The sequence below is a fragment of the Anas platyrhynchos genome, chromosome 13, assembly GCF_047663525.1.
Source record: "Anas platyrhynchos isolate ZD024472 breed Pekin duck chromosome 13, IASCAAS_PekinDuck_T2T, whole genome shotgun sequence".
In the NCBI taxonomy this organism is placed as follows: Eukaryota; Metazoa; Chordata; class Aves; order Anseriformes; family Anatidae; genus Anas; species Anas platyrhynchos.
In genome coordinates, this window is record NC_092599.1 from 11,947,384 (window position 1) to 11,959,994 (window position 12,611).

Here is a 12,611-nt window from a genome sequence, read left to right on the forward strand (position 1 = left end):
GAGATTTGTCGGTATCTGCTTTTACCCCATACCCTGCATCACAAAACCTCTGTGCTCCCAGGCATGGGAAGGGCACGCTCTGCAGCCTGGCCACGCAAGTCTGTTAACAATCCAGAGAGGCTGGTGCAGGGTAATTCCAGCTGCCTCTTTCCCCAGGGCTGCCTCCAAAATATGCTATTTAACCTGCAGTTTTGGGACCAGGGCAGAACTATTATTTGGGATTGAAATTAGGTCTTCAAAGGGTCGCTGTTTGGGGGGAAACGTTCATTTCCCAGCTGCGTTTTTGAAGCGTGTCTCATGTCAGCAGAAGGCAATTTAGACCAATGTGGGTCCTCAATTTCCCAGAACAACTGCAAGGTGATGTGCAAGTGCCTTAGCTGTGCACCTTGTGGTGTGTTCCTGAGCAGGATTAGTCCCCAGGCTCCCCACGTTTTTGCCCTGCTTGCATGGGATTCGCTTCCAGCAGGGCTTGGTAATTGCTGGACGAATGGAAAAACCTGCAGAGCAAGGTAGGTGGCTGCTGAAAATGAGGAAAGCAAGCTCTGGTTTAGTCTTTCACTTGTGTGGTGGTATTCAGAGGGGTTAAACCTCTGCCTCCTGCCTTGCCTGGCGTTCTGGCAGCTGTGCAGCAGCAGGGCTGGTGGAAACAGCCGAAACAAGGGAGCTGGTGGGACTGGAACCTCAGCTGAGTGGCTGTCCTTGTCCTACAAAGAGAAACTGTTCCTGCTGATAAAAATCCCTGTGTTTACACCTGTCCTTCTGAGTCCAAAGTGGAAAACGTCTTGCTCTAAGTCATTTCTGAGCAAGTCGGGTGGAAGTTGAGCTGTGGTGGGCTGTGCCTGCCGAGGTCATGGGGTAGAGGAGGTTTGGGGGGTCTGAGTGAGGGACAAAGCCAAAGACAACTTCCTAAAATTGGAGGAGAGGCTACAGCATGGTGCCTTCAAAGGCCTTGGGCTCTGCAGGATCCTCAACCTGACAGAGCCCTTTGCAGGCTGGCTGCCACCACCACGACGGGCAGTTGTGTTGGAAGAGGCATTTTCCTTCGGATGCCAGCCCTCGAGGGTTTGGCAGAGCTTGGATGCACTGGGTGAGGGAGCAAGGATTGGTATGCACACCCCAGCCACACACAAACAGATGCAAGTAATCCGAATTATTCGTGTGCAACCCAGGTCCCTGGCTTGCTCAATCCATGAGTGGAAATTGCGCCCGAGGTTAATGCACTGCAAAGAATGTACGGGAAATGTTTTGCATTTTAAACAAATAAAAATCAGTGCGTATTTTTTTAACGCTTGCTGACCAGCTCTTCACATCCTGTTAAGCTAAATATTTGCACGGCAGTAGTGCAAAGAGGGCCGAGCAAGGAGCCCGTGTGTTTCGTTTGGGTGGCTGTATATTGCGATCAGCTGCTCTTTCCTCTTCTGTCTGTTTTTCTTAGCAGGGTCAGGACGAGTTTCACAGTCCGAATGGTTCACTGCAATTCTCTACAGGATATCCTCATTTTACTTTAATGGGGAGGAAATTAATGAAACATACAGGCCCTGGGGCTTCGAATACTATACATTAATATTATCCCAACGCATTGTGGTATGTGCGCGCTCTCAGACTAAACTTTACACTGGACAGAGGAAGTTGTGATCAGATTCAGGTGCCTGTGAAATTTAAGTGGTGGGGGGTAGAGGGGAAAAAAAATAAAGGCAAAGAGAAGCTTGAAGCAGTTTCCTTCCGTTTCAGCCCCTGATCAGTGTGAGAACAGGGATGTTCAAATGGGATCAGGTCAGTACAAACCAAACAATCCCAGCTCCTAGGACAGGACTGTTTGGCTGTGTTTGTGTATCTGGGAAGTTTGTTCTGATTTGTCCGCTACTTTCTTTGGAGAGGGAAGTCTTCCATCTTCTGTGGGTAGAGCAGTGGTGGTCTTTGCAGGAAGGTGTGCTGCAGGAGGCTTGCAAATCTTCCTACCTTCCTCTTCTCCGAATGAAAAACACCACAAATGCTTTCCAATGCGTGCATGCAGGAGGGCAATAAAATGGGAGAATATTGAAGTAGTAAAGGAAAATTAAGCTCAGCTTCAGGTTTTCTTGGTGGTAGCTGAGAACAATGAGAAAATGAGGCTGAGAATGAAGCCGTTACCCCTTGTGCAAACCACCTTACAGGGCAGCAGTTTTCATGTGCCCTGTGCGTGCTGGCTGCATCCTAGCCCCTGACTGAAGGGCCAACGGTGCTTTGCCCCAGCAGTGGCCCTACAGGCTAGGAAGCCTCTTAAAAAGACTGAAAATCTTTGGCCTTTGGTTGGAACAGCTTAGCCCCAGGGCTTTCTGCTGCCATCCTGGTGTTGCTCCTAGCTGCTTCAATCTAGCCCCTGTCCTGGTAGCTGCTCCTTGGCTGGAAGGGGTCAATAACGCTGGGCTGGGTCAGGCCCACTACTCAGAAAGCTGCTGACAGTGGATTCTGGTTTTCCATCTGGGATTTTTGTTTTGTTTTCTTTCCCCTCGTGGTGCAATTTCCTCATGTTACAGCAACTGGCACTGTCTATGCATCAAAAGGAACAGAGTCCTTCGCATTTTTGGTGGAAGAATGTGGAGGAGAGGACCTTATTTGGGGAAATTGGCTGCATCGAGGAAAAATAAGAAGTTAAAAGGTCATCATGGTTTTGGGCTCTCAGGGGGTACCGAGGCGTTTTTGCTTTCTTTCTTAAAAATACGCTAAAATGCCAGAAATTTTCTATGGGCTGAAGAAGGAAGTGACCCCCTCCTATTCCCAAACTCTGCATCGCCAACTCTGTCCATTTGATTTTAAATGTTGCTGAACCGCTTGCCTGGTGGAGAAAACCACAACTTGAATATTACCACATTGTGCAAACTGAAGGCTCTGCCTTGGGATACAGGGACAATTTATTAGTGGAAATATCTTTAATTAATTTGTGCACAAGTTCGTGTTTTTCTTTAATTCTTCTCCCCAGGCACTTGACCCATAGTAATGAAATCCGAGAGCCTTTTTCAGAAAATGACTTTCTCAGCATTTTTGTTCCTTTTAAAGTTAAGTGTATCGCATAATGACCATGAAATGTTATCCTTTATTAGGAACACACTTTTCACTGAGAGTCTTCAAATAGACTTTATTACCAAGAACTCTGTGGTAAGCTGCCATCCGCTGCCTTCCAGTCAGACAGGCCTGGCTTTGAACTCTGCGTGCGGGTATCTTCGAGGACAAGTGCTCTGCTCTGACGGCTCCGTCAGGACTGACCGTGGATGGAAGTAGGTGGGTCCTTGCTTGGGTTCCAGCCTCAAAGGATGGAAATGTAAATTTTAAAAAAAGTGGTTTTGACCATGAGAAGCCAAAAGCCAGCTGAGGGGCACCTGCGAACCAGTCATGCGTGACCCCAGAATGAATGTCACAAATGGACACTGGTGTTTGGGGATCTCATGTGTGACTGGATCCCCCTTAGGCAGGGTTAGATTCCTCCAAATGTTGCAGCTGGAAATGCAAACCTTTTTACTAGGTCCGAGTGGGCACTGTGGCAGGTATGGCTTGTGCTGGCCTAGTCCTGGCCAGTATAGTTTTGGGGTGGCAATATCCCAAAGGCTTTCTTTTCTCTGGTTTCCCCCAGGGAAAGTTTTCCAGCTCAGAAAATTGGGACATGCCTCTAGCGAAGCTTTGGTGTCTTAGATACACTTTTGCTTCTCACTGCAAACAGTCCTCACGGACTGAACGGTTTCCTTTTGCACAAAGATGGATCAACAGTCCCCTGTGGTTTGGCGTGTGGGAACGTTAGCACTGACACAACAGACACGCTGGTGATTGAGGGCTTGTTTGGAGGTAAAGCTGCCAAAGCAGAATGGGATTTTTCAGTTTTTTTGCAACTGAGAAAGATGGGAGGGGGGGGGTGCTTAACAACAACAGGCGATGAGCAGTTCTGATTTATAACCCATCTGAAATGTGTTATCTCCCCACCCCACCTCCTGCCCCGTAACTGCCACTCTGAAAGCCTGGCACCTTCTGATGCAACATTTAGGGTGCTGATTCAGGATGGATTCAGAGGACACAGTGTCGTTGCTGACTATTTCTTAGAAAATCTCTCATTCAGATACTAACTGGGCTTTTATTCTGCTGGGCATGTGCTAGGGGAAGCCACCATGCTGTAACACGACCATGTTATCCTGGAACGGGACAGAGCTGCACAAAGTCACCTACACACCTTCAGCTGCAGGTCAGAATCCTTTTTTCTGGGGCAGTAGCACAGGGCATTTGCTTCTCCTCTCTGTCTCTGTTTCATGCCCAGTCCAAGTAGATTCAGACCCCAGGGGTCGGGGTCAGCTCCCTGATCCCAATTCACATCATGCCTCAGCGATTTGTTGTATTGCAAAGATATTATTAGCGTTTAGAAACCCCGCCACCAGCAACAGAAAGGGCTGCTTCACAAAGGGTCTGTCCCTATTGTTTTGAGGTCATCCATCTCCCTGTCCTGGTCCCGTTTTCACTCTAATTTGTTTAGACCGCAGAATGGGCGCGTGAACAACTCGTTTTGTTTTTGTTTTTGACGGGCGACCACAAGAACATTGGCTGCATGTGCTTTTCGTTTGGTTGCAGTTGAACAGCTGTTCCCTTTGAAATAACCCTGTTTCTGCTGGCTTTATTTCTTGGTTGCTCTTACCCAACTTTTCCGACCAGTAAGCTCGCTCCCTCCTCCCCACCCACCTGGCCCTGTTCCCTGCCCTCCCCACCGCTACCCTAGGAACCCTTTTGGTTATTTCAACCTCTGTGATTAAACTGGCCCCCAATTGTTATCAAGAAGATTCAGGAAGGAGGATGAAAAAAGGAAACATAATCTTATCTGAGAATAGAAAATATGATAAGGGCCCCCTATCTGGAGGCTGCAGTGTCCCTCGTGGTGGGGCTGCAGCAGTTCCTTTGAAAATAATCACCGACACCATCTCTGCTAAATCACCTTTCACACAGCTCAGGCCTTTGATACAAAGGCCTCTGGCAAAATTAGAGCAGGATTGTGTAGACCCCAGAGCAAACGCATTAAATGCTCAGGAGATCAGAATTAGGGGGCACCCAGCTCTAATTGCAGAGGAGGAGCTGTCGCGGGCAGAGGATGGCGTGCCTGTTTGTGTACATGTCTGTGCGTTTCTGTTCCCCTCTGGTTGCTACCAGACGATGAACACGGGTTATAAGGTGTGACACGCCATGCTAATTAAGGCCTTTGTACCTTTTCATCATCTGCATAGGAAAGGAATTAAAGCTGGACCAAATGCAGTGTATGATTGCGAGTGCTCAACTCCTACAAAGCACTGGCAGAGCAGTCCTGTGCATGTTGTGTGTGAGCAGCGAGACCAAGCAAGGCTTTCTTGGTTTAGTTTTTCCTTTTTTATCCCCTTTTTTCCCTGCTCTCTCTCTTCTCCCCCCCCCCCCCCCCCTTTTTATTTTTTTTCTCTGCCTCTTTTACTGTCAGAAGCCTCGGGGTTAAACATCTCTTGTTTAATTTCAGCTGAAATGAATTTCATAGTCTTGTATGCTAATAGACCCTACTGGGCACATTGCTGGGGGGGGGGGGAAGGGAAGAATGGGACAGGACAAAACCAAACAAACAAAACCCAACAGCAGTGCATCGCTCCCAACAATTTGGCAGATGCTTGCATTACATATACCTGACCTGAAAGAATTTTGGTGTAGTGAGAGGGGGCTGTTGGGGCTGGGAGAGTGAAACGGGGCCAAGGTGCTTTAGGTGAATGTGTAGAGTCTCAGGAAATGCAGATATATGTCCCATAAATAGTATTATTTTAAAAAGTAAAACAATCTTCCCTGTGATCTTTCTGTAACGACTGGCTTTCTAAGCAGTGCCTAGTGGTTTGGGGTGCTGGGTCTTTGGCATGAGGTGCCTTTCAGACAGCGTTATAAAATGTCCCTTTCTAAAACAATGAGGTTCTTCCAAAAAGTCTGAAATTAGTCACCTAAACAAGGAGGTTCCCCGGGTCCCAGCTTTCTTCTGATGATTGTACATTGCTAATTGGCTTCGTTCATCTGTGGTAGCCATGCCTTATATATTTTAGGAGCTTAAACTGAAACTGGAAAAAATCTCCCAGGAACAACCCTGTTTTGCAGGTGTTAGCCATCAGCCAGATTACCCATTTCCAAGATACTTTGAGACAAAACTAAAAGTGTGTTGGGGGTATGTGTATTGAAAAGACTCCACTCTCTTGTGAATTTTGTGAATATCAGGTTCGGAAGTTTTGCTTAGGGCATAGAAAGTGCTGAAATTGTCACATCTTGTGAAATAATTTCAGTAAAGAATCCAAGCTGAATTTGGCAAAGCTCAAACTGTAACGGAGCTCCTTTGCAACGTACTCATCTGAAATTAATTCCCTTTTTCCTGTGGACAGAACTACATTTTTTCTCATATTTTTGTGAGGGGATGCTGCAACAAAAGGGAAGGACGTTATGGCGTTGTCACCTGGTGTCTCAAGGCAAGGTGCAGACTCCAGGACTACATTGCTATTTTAAGGTAAAAAGTTTAAAGTAACGAAATGTTAAGTGTTGGCTTGGAAGCAAACTGCAGTGGTGGGAAATTGGCACAAGGAGTGACAGATAAGCTCAGCAACCCTTGTCTTTCTGCTGATCTGGTTTTCAGGGGCTGGCACTTGTGAATGCAGCCCATTGAAAAGGAGAGCTATAGCGGGTTGGTCTGTAACGGAGAAGCGGTCCATGTGGGATAGGGTTGTGGATGACTGGCAGAAACTTGTGTCCAATTTTTTCCAGATACACAAAATATGCCCTTTAGGTCTTTTCCTCCTATTCTTTCCTCCCGACAGCGAGAGTTATGGATGGAGGTGCCAGCCTCAACTTTAAATTTCCTGTCGCATGTTGATTTGTGGGATATTCATGCAAGTGAAAAACACATTGATTTGTGGAGCCTTCACAGAGGGCTGAGCAGTGACTTTGAGCATAAATCCACGTTACCTTTCAGAGATGGGTGGAATCCTTTCCTTTACTTCTATAGCTGTCTATGAACTGCACCTCTTCCAAACCCTAAGGTCTCCTTGATGCTTGTGGGAAGCTCAACTCTGAGATGTCCCAGAAGGAGCTAAGCTAAAAACATAGGGTCATCAAGATGGCTATTTTAAGTGTTGTGTTTTGTTTTTTTTTGCTTTTTGCTTTTTACAATTGGACTTAATTGCTGACTCAGAGATGCTATGCTCTGATTTGCTTGCAGAGAACGAAGCAAGGTGCAGGCCAGCTGAGGCAAGCTGTCACTTCAGCTGCAAAACTGCTCCTTGGAGTCGTGGTCTGGAGGCATTTGCATCCTGCAGCACCCCTCTTGTTTCGGTGACCCTGCAGGTTTGTAAGGTGATGCAATGAAATGTCTCAGGGAACTGATATGGCTGCAGGAGAAAGAAACCCTGCTGTACAGTCGTGCATGTTTCTTGTGAAAGTGGATCAATCCCCATGCCAGGCTGATGTCACGCACGGCTGCAGCAGCACCGCAAAGGGATTCATGTGCTGTAGGGCAGAGACAGTCAGGAGGGAATCCCTTAAACCTGTACTGCTGGAGAACTTGTAATGTGAAACCCAGCAAAGCAGGAGAGTACAAGTGTGTCAACAGTTAAAAAGAAAGAAAAAGGCAGGGAAGACTGAGTGCTAATTTAAAACTTTTTTTTCTCTTAAACAACTTAGAATTTGTTTCTGACCCCAAAGTGTTGAGGGGGCTGTTCCAGCAAGCTTGCAATGCAGAAAGGGGAGAGTGGAGAGAAAACAAGCAGCACCAACAAGTAAGTGCACGGCCAGTGAGACTCAAAACTCCTTGTCTGAGTTTTCACAGCAGAAGGAGACGTCAGCCACCGTAAGGGGAGAGCTTTCCCATGCTGTGTCTGACCCTGGCCTCCTCCTCTGTGCCTCTAGAAGGGGCTGCTTGCAGGGCTGGCGTCCCGCTCCAGTTTGCAGGCCCTTTTAATGGTTGCACCTTTTAAAAAGGGGTTCCCAGGCATTGCTCAATCTGTAACCTTTGTGCACTTCCTGCGGAGCGCACTCTTAAATTATTTTTTATCAAAAAGGCCCAGAAATTTGATAGGGGAGATGAGAAGATGGGCACAACCAGGGAGGATAATAAAGAAGAACTGTCACTTCCCCGGCTGGAGCTTTGTTGGCCCTCCTGCTTTCTGAGATAAAGACACAGCGGCTGGTCTGGGTTCTATATCAAAAGGCTGATTTGGCTGCTTGATTATATATGAAATATAGATTTGAAGCTTAACTTATGTTACCAAAAGCGAATCAATCGCAGAGTAAAGCCTGACACATTTGTTATGATCACTAAAGAGCTTTGCTGGGCTTGTTGATGCTCGTAGTGGCTGGAGGGGCTTTAAAAAGCTGTTTGGATCCAGTTTACTGAGATCTTACCTGTTCAGAATACGTTATTTATTAATAATAGCTTGGGGTGGGAATATTTTTCTCTTTGCTATCCTTCTGCCTGGAGTTTCAGGAACCACCTCCGAAGGAGGAGTTAAACATCCTTTCAGCAGGCAGAAAAGGAAAAACGAAGGCAGAAAGGGAGAGAAAGGCAAACTTCCAGAGCCATGGTCCAGAATGGCTGTGATCTGGCCAAGTCCTTAAGTTCTGAAGATGACCTTGCACAACCCCCTGGACAAATGCTTTGCTGGATCTGCTGCTTTAGGCTTTGTTCCTGGAAAGCAGAGTATGTTAGACGCAGGGAAAAGCCATCCTAACGTGACTAAATGGCTTGTGGTACCCGTGCGAGCTCTCCCAGAACAACCCAGCGCGTATCTGTGGGTACTGGAGGAAGAAACACCTCTCAGGGGCTGTGGCTCTCTGCCAGGCTCACCTCCCTCCCAGTGCCGACAAGTGCACAGCCAGAAGGTCAGGGCTGCAGCGGGGATTTGCCAGAAGCCGTGGTTGGAGCCTCCCTGCCTTGGCTGACAGGCCTCTGGGGCTTGTCTTGTCACAAATGACACACACATGCATGCACAAATAAAACCCTGGCAATCTCTTTCTGCAAGAGCCTCGCTGCTTCCAGGGGGAAGGAGTGCAAAGTAATTTGATGCCTTCATTATCTTCATAACACGAAGCAATTTGTCAGCAAACTACTGTGCGGCCTGATTCCTGATTGCAGAGAAAACCGGGCTGGGAGAGAGCACTGTTATTTGCAACTAGTTTAAGCATTGTTCTTTTCAGAGGAATATAAATATACTGTGTAGAGCTGGCTCATTAGACACTTATCCGTTTGTATTTATGGTTTAATTAAATAACTGCACAGGAGGACCTTGGTTTCTAATCATAATAACAATAACAGTTTTGCCCTCCTTATGACAGTTTCTTTCTGGGGAAGGCTTTGTAGGCATGAGTGCATTTAATCTGTCAGCTCCCGTCCCTTGAAGGAAAGAAAGAAGAAAAATATTTTATCCCTCATTGTACAGGTAGGGTACTGAAGGGTGAGGAGCCTCAGTGACCAGCCACAGGTTGCCCTGGCCTCTGGCTCCTGACGGGAATGCTGTTTTCTGCCTGAAACACAGGGTAAGGTTGTTCGTTTGGGTAGTTAATTGCTCTTTTCATCTTAAGAGATGGGGACCCCATGGAGCTTCATTCACCTCCCTTCTTGTTTTCTCACATATTGCATCTAAGGCCAGCTTTCCAGTCCTCCCAAATCTTGCTTTTGGATGAGTTCTGTTTGGGCTGCAGATTTGGGAAAAAAATTGCTTGTTGTGCCTCTAATTGTAACCCAGAGCAGGAAGGATTCACGTCCTGGATACGATCCCTACGCAGGGGGGACCTGAGCCGCTCCCCATCCTGGAGGGGAGCCCCTTAGGGCAAGAGCACAGGTGAGGATATGCAGGACAGGGGCAGGAGCTACCTGCTAGTGTGGGCATAGCACGGATGTAAAATGAATTACAAACCACCAGAAAAGCTGTAGCTGAGTTAAGCAGCCCTCTGTCTGTCTCTGAAGGTGGTCCCTAGCCTGATATTTATTCCTTTTTGTTCTAGTCTGCGTGTGCACTGTTGCCTTCACACCTACCAAAACACTGTCGGTTTCTTGTCATTGCATATTTCCTATAAAAACAAATCCACCGAAGATTTGCCTTGAGTTTTTGATGTGAGAGACTGTCACAGCTCTGGCATGGGGGCTGGGTGAATGCAAAGCTACTTCTAGGTAAAGGCAGGCTTTCTGCATCCACCTACCCCTTTGCTTCCTTGCTCTCGCTCCCCTCTGTGATCTCGAGCTGGGACAGAGGACAGAAAGGTCATGAGACCTGATCAGGCATGCATCCTCAGGCAGTGCTTTGACTTTGAGGCTGAATTTTCTCTCTGAAAAGTCAGGGGAAATCTAAAGGAGCTGCCTGTTGCTTAGAGAATAGAGAGGAAGAAAGCTTTGACATCATATTTTGTTGTTCGTAATCCCTATGGTAGCTGCTCTGTTTTTTTTTATTATTATTTTTTTCACTCTTCTATGTTTAATATTGTCCCTTAAATTGCTTAAGCTTCTTTTTCATTTCTTCAACTCAGTTAAATCAGATTCCCCGGTACCCTGAAATATAAAATACATGGAGGTTTTCTCTAAAGCATAGTTTATGCAAATAATTCCCTCTCTGCATTCCTGTGCTAGAGTCAAGCACTGCATATCTGATTGGGCTCTTAATGACTTTTGGGAATCATTTAAATATCTAGCTGACTAGCCCAGTTAATAATCAAAGCTGCAGCTCCTTGAAGCAGGAGTGACTCATGGAAGAAGAAGAAAGCTTCTGGTTATTTCTAAGCCGTGCTCCTGCCCCTTCACCGACATGCAGCCTCTGAAGGGCACGGCGTTATCAGATGTTCCCAGGCAATGTGCATCCTCTCTGTCTTGCTCCCAATCACACGTTCAGGTGATACAAACTGCCAACTCGGTTTCTGAACATCTGTTGCCTGTGCATCCCGTTGCAGAGAGATCACTGAAGCTTGCAGATTAAGCAGTTCAGGGGCAAATTTAGTGTTTGAATTGCAGATTTTTCGAGGGGGGAAACCCTTAGAAGTTGCAGAGGGGATAATGGTTGGGAGGTGACTGCCTTTTACTCTTGTGTGCTTAAGTGTGCCCTGATGCTGCTAGTACCAGCTGTGAATGAACCAGAAAACAGGGAACATTGGGATTTTACTTTGGAATTACTCATCTAATTCAGGATGTCCTTTTCCAAACAAGTGTTACTGTACTCTGATGCTTGTCCCAGTTTTTAAAGTATTTTCAGACTATCTCACTTAATGGCTTCTGAAGTTTATGAATAGAATCTCTATTTTTGTTTTCTGTTCTAGCGTGTCATGGATCATTGTCATGTGCTGTTACTGCTGGTGGCATGGCAGCCAGACAAAACTACGCTTTGGAGATGGAAATGTTTTAATGGAAAAACAATAATCACTGTAAGTTCCCTCTTCTCTTCCCCCCTGAAATACCCTCCCAAGCTCTAATGTGATGTTGGGACTACCTTTTGGCATCTCTGTATCCTCTGTTGTGTCCTGGATGGCAGCATTCACTGGGACGTGCTGCTTCTCTGATTTATGAATCAAGATATATTCCACCAGAGAGAATGAGTGCCTGGGGGAGGAGAGCAGGGCTTTGATCTCGCTGTGCATTTGAAATATGACTGTAAAATCTGAATTAGATTGTAATCTCTTTGGGGCAGGGACATCTTTGTTTGCCTTGTACAGTGCCTAACATGCTTTGGGTGCTACATTATCAACAGCCGAGGGTGAGAAATGAGCAAGGAGCTGTTCTATTCTTGTCCTATAACTATTAGTATGTTTTCTTTTCCCTGCTCCCTGTCTCCATAGTAGCGTGACTTTGCTGAGCTCTGTGATCATAGCTGTGTTGGGATGGATCCACAGCTCAGCCATCGCACAGGGCTTGGGGCTCTGCTGTGCAATTCTGGCCTTTGCAGGTAGTGGGGAAGAAAAAGAGGGCAGGGAATGACTGGTGCTGAGCCTCTTGTGTGCATTGGGTGGTGCTACACTAAAAAATACCTGGAAAAGTGCTTTGAGATCACTTCTGGGAATGTGTTTTCCCAGGCATTGCAGGAAGCAGCCATGGTGCTGGCTCTCCACCTGCCCCCAGCCCTGCGCTGCAGGCAGTGCAATGGCAACGTGCAGTGAGATCCTGTGGCTAACCTGTAATGCCCAACTATCCGTGGTTGGCCTCAAGCAACCCTCTGTGGCCTCAGGAAATCTTGAAATGGCAAAGAAAATCATGGGGTATGTTTGTGTCTGAGAGGAGGCCAGCAGCCTGTTGGCCCAGGGTTTTTATTGCTCACAGACTGTCCTAGCCAAGAGCTCAACTGCTGGGCGTGCTGCTTTTTCTGGTTTGATGTAAAGGGTTGCAAAAAGCAACCTGAGCATTTGTTGTTCTAGATGTTTTCTTACAAATAAGTTCTTAAAAGCCACTGAGAGCCCCTTTGTTGCCCTTTGGAACAAAGTCCCAGTTCTTAAAAGGGGTCTGTGACTTTACTTGTCAAATACATGAGCAACTGAGGGTGGCAGTGCCCATCTTTCCTTCTGGAAAGCAGAATCCGCTGATGGGAATCCCAGAGACACCCCTGCAATGGGCTTCTGGGGCCAGTCACAGACTTTTTCCCTCCACC

General features: G+C 46.8%; 1 protein-coding gene and 1 long non-coding RNA gene across 2 annotated transcripts in view; both read left to right on the forward strand.

The window, feature by feature from the left end:
- Nucleotides 1–6,380: 6,380 nt before the first annotated feature.
- On the forward strand, nucleotides 6,381–8,029 carry LOC140003542 (uncharacterized). Its single transcript, XR_011812393.1, has 3 exons — nucleotides 6,381–6,505; nucleotides 7,214–7,338; nucleotides 7,675–8,029. It is a non-coding gene; the product is annotated as an uncharacterized lncRNA (long non-coding RNA).
- Nucleotides 8,030–9,428: 1,399 nt separating this feature from the next.
- Nucleotides 9,429–12,611, forward strand: part of LOC101803678 (uncharacterized) — a 43,257-nt gene continuing 40,074 nt past the window's right edge. Inside the window, exons 1-2 of the mRNA XM_072044413.1 lie at nucleotides 9,429–9,525; nucleotides 11,293–11,397. The gene's annotated coding sequence lies outside the window, so the exon portion shown is untranslated. The remainder of the gene's footprint in view (nucleotides 9,526–11,292; nucleotides 11,398–12,611) is intronic.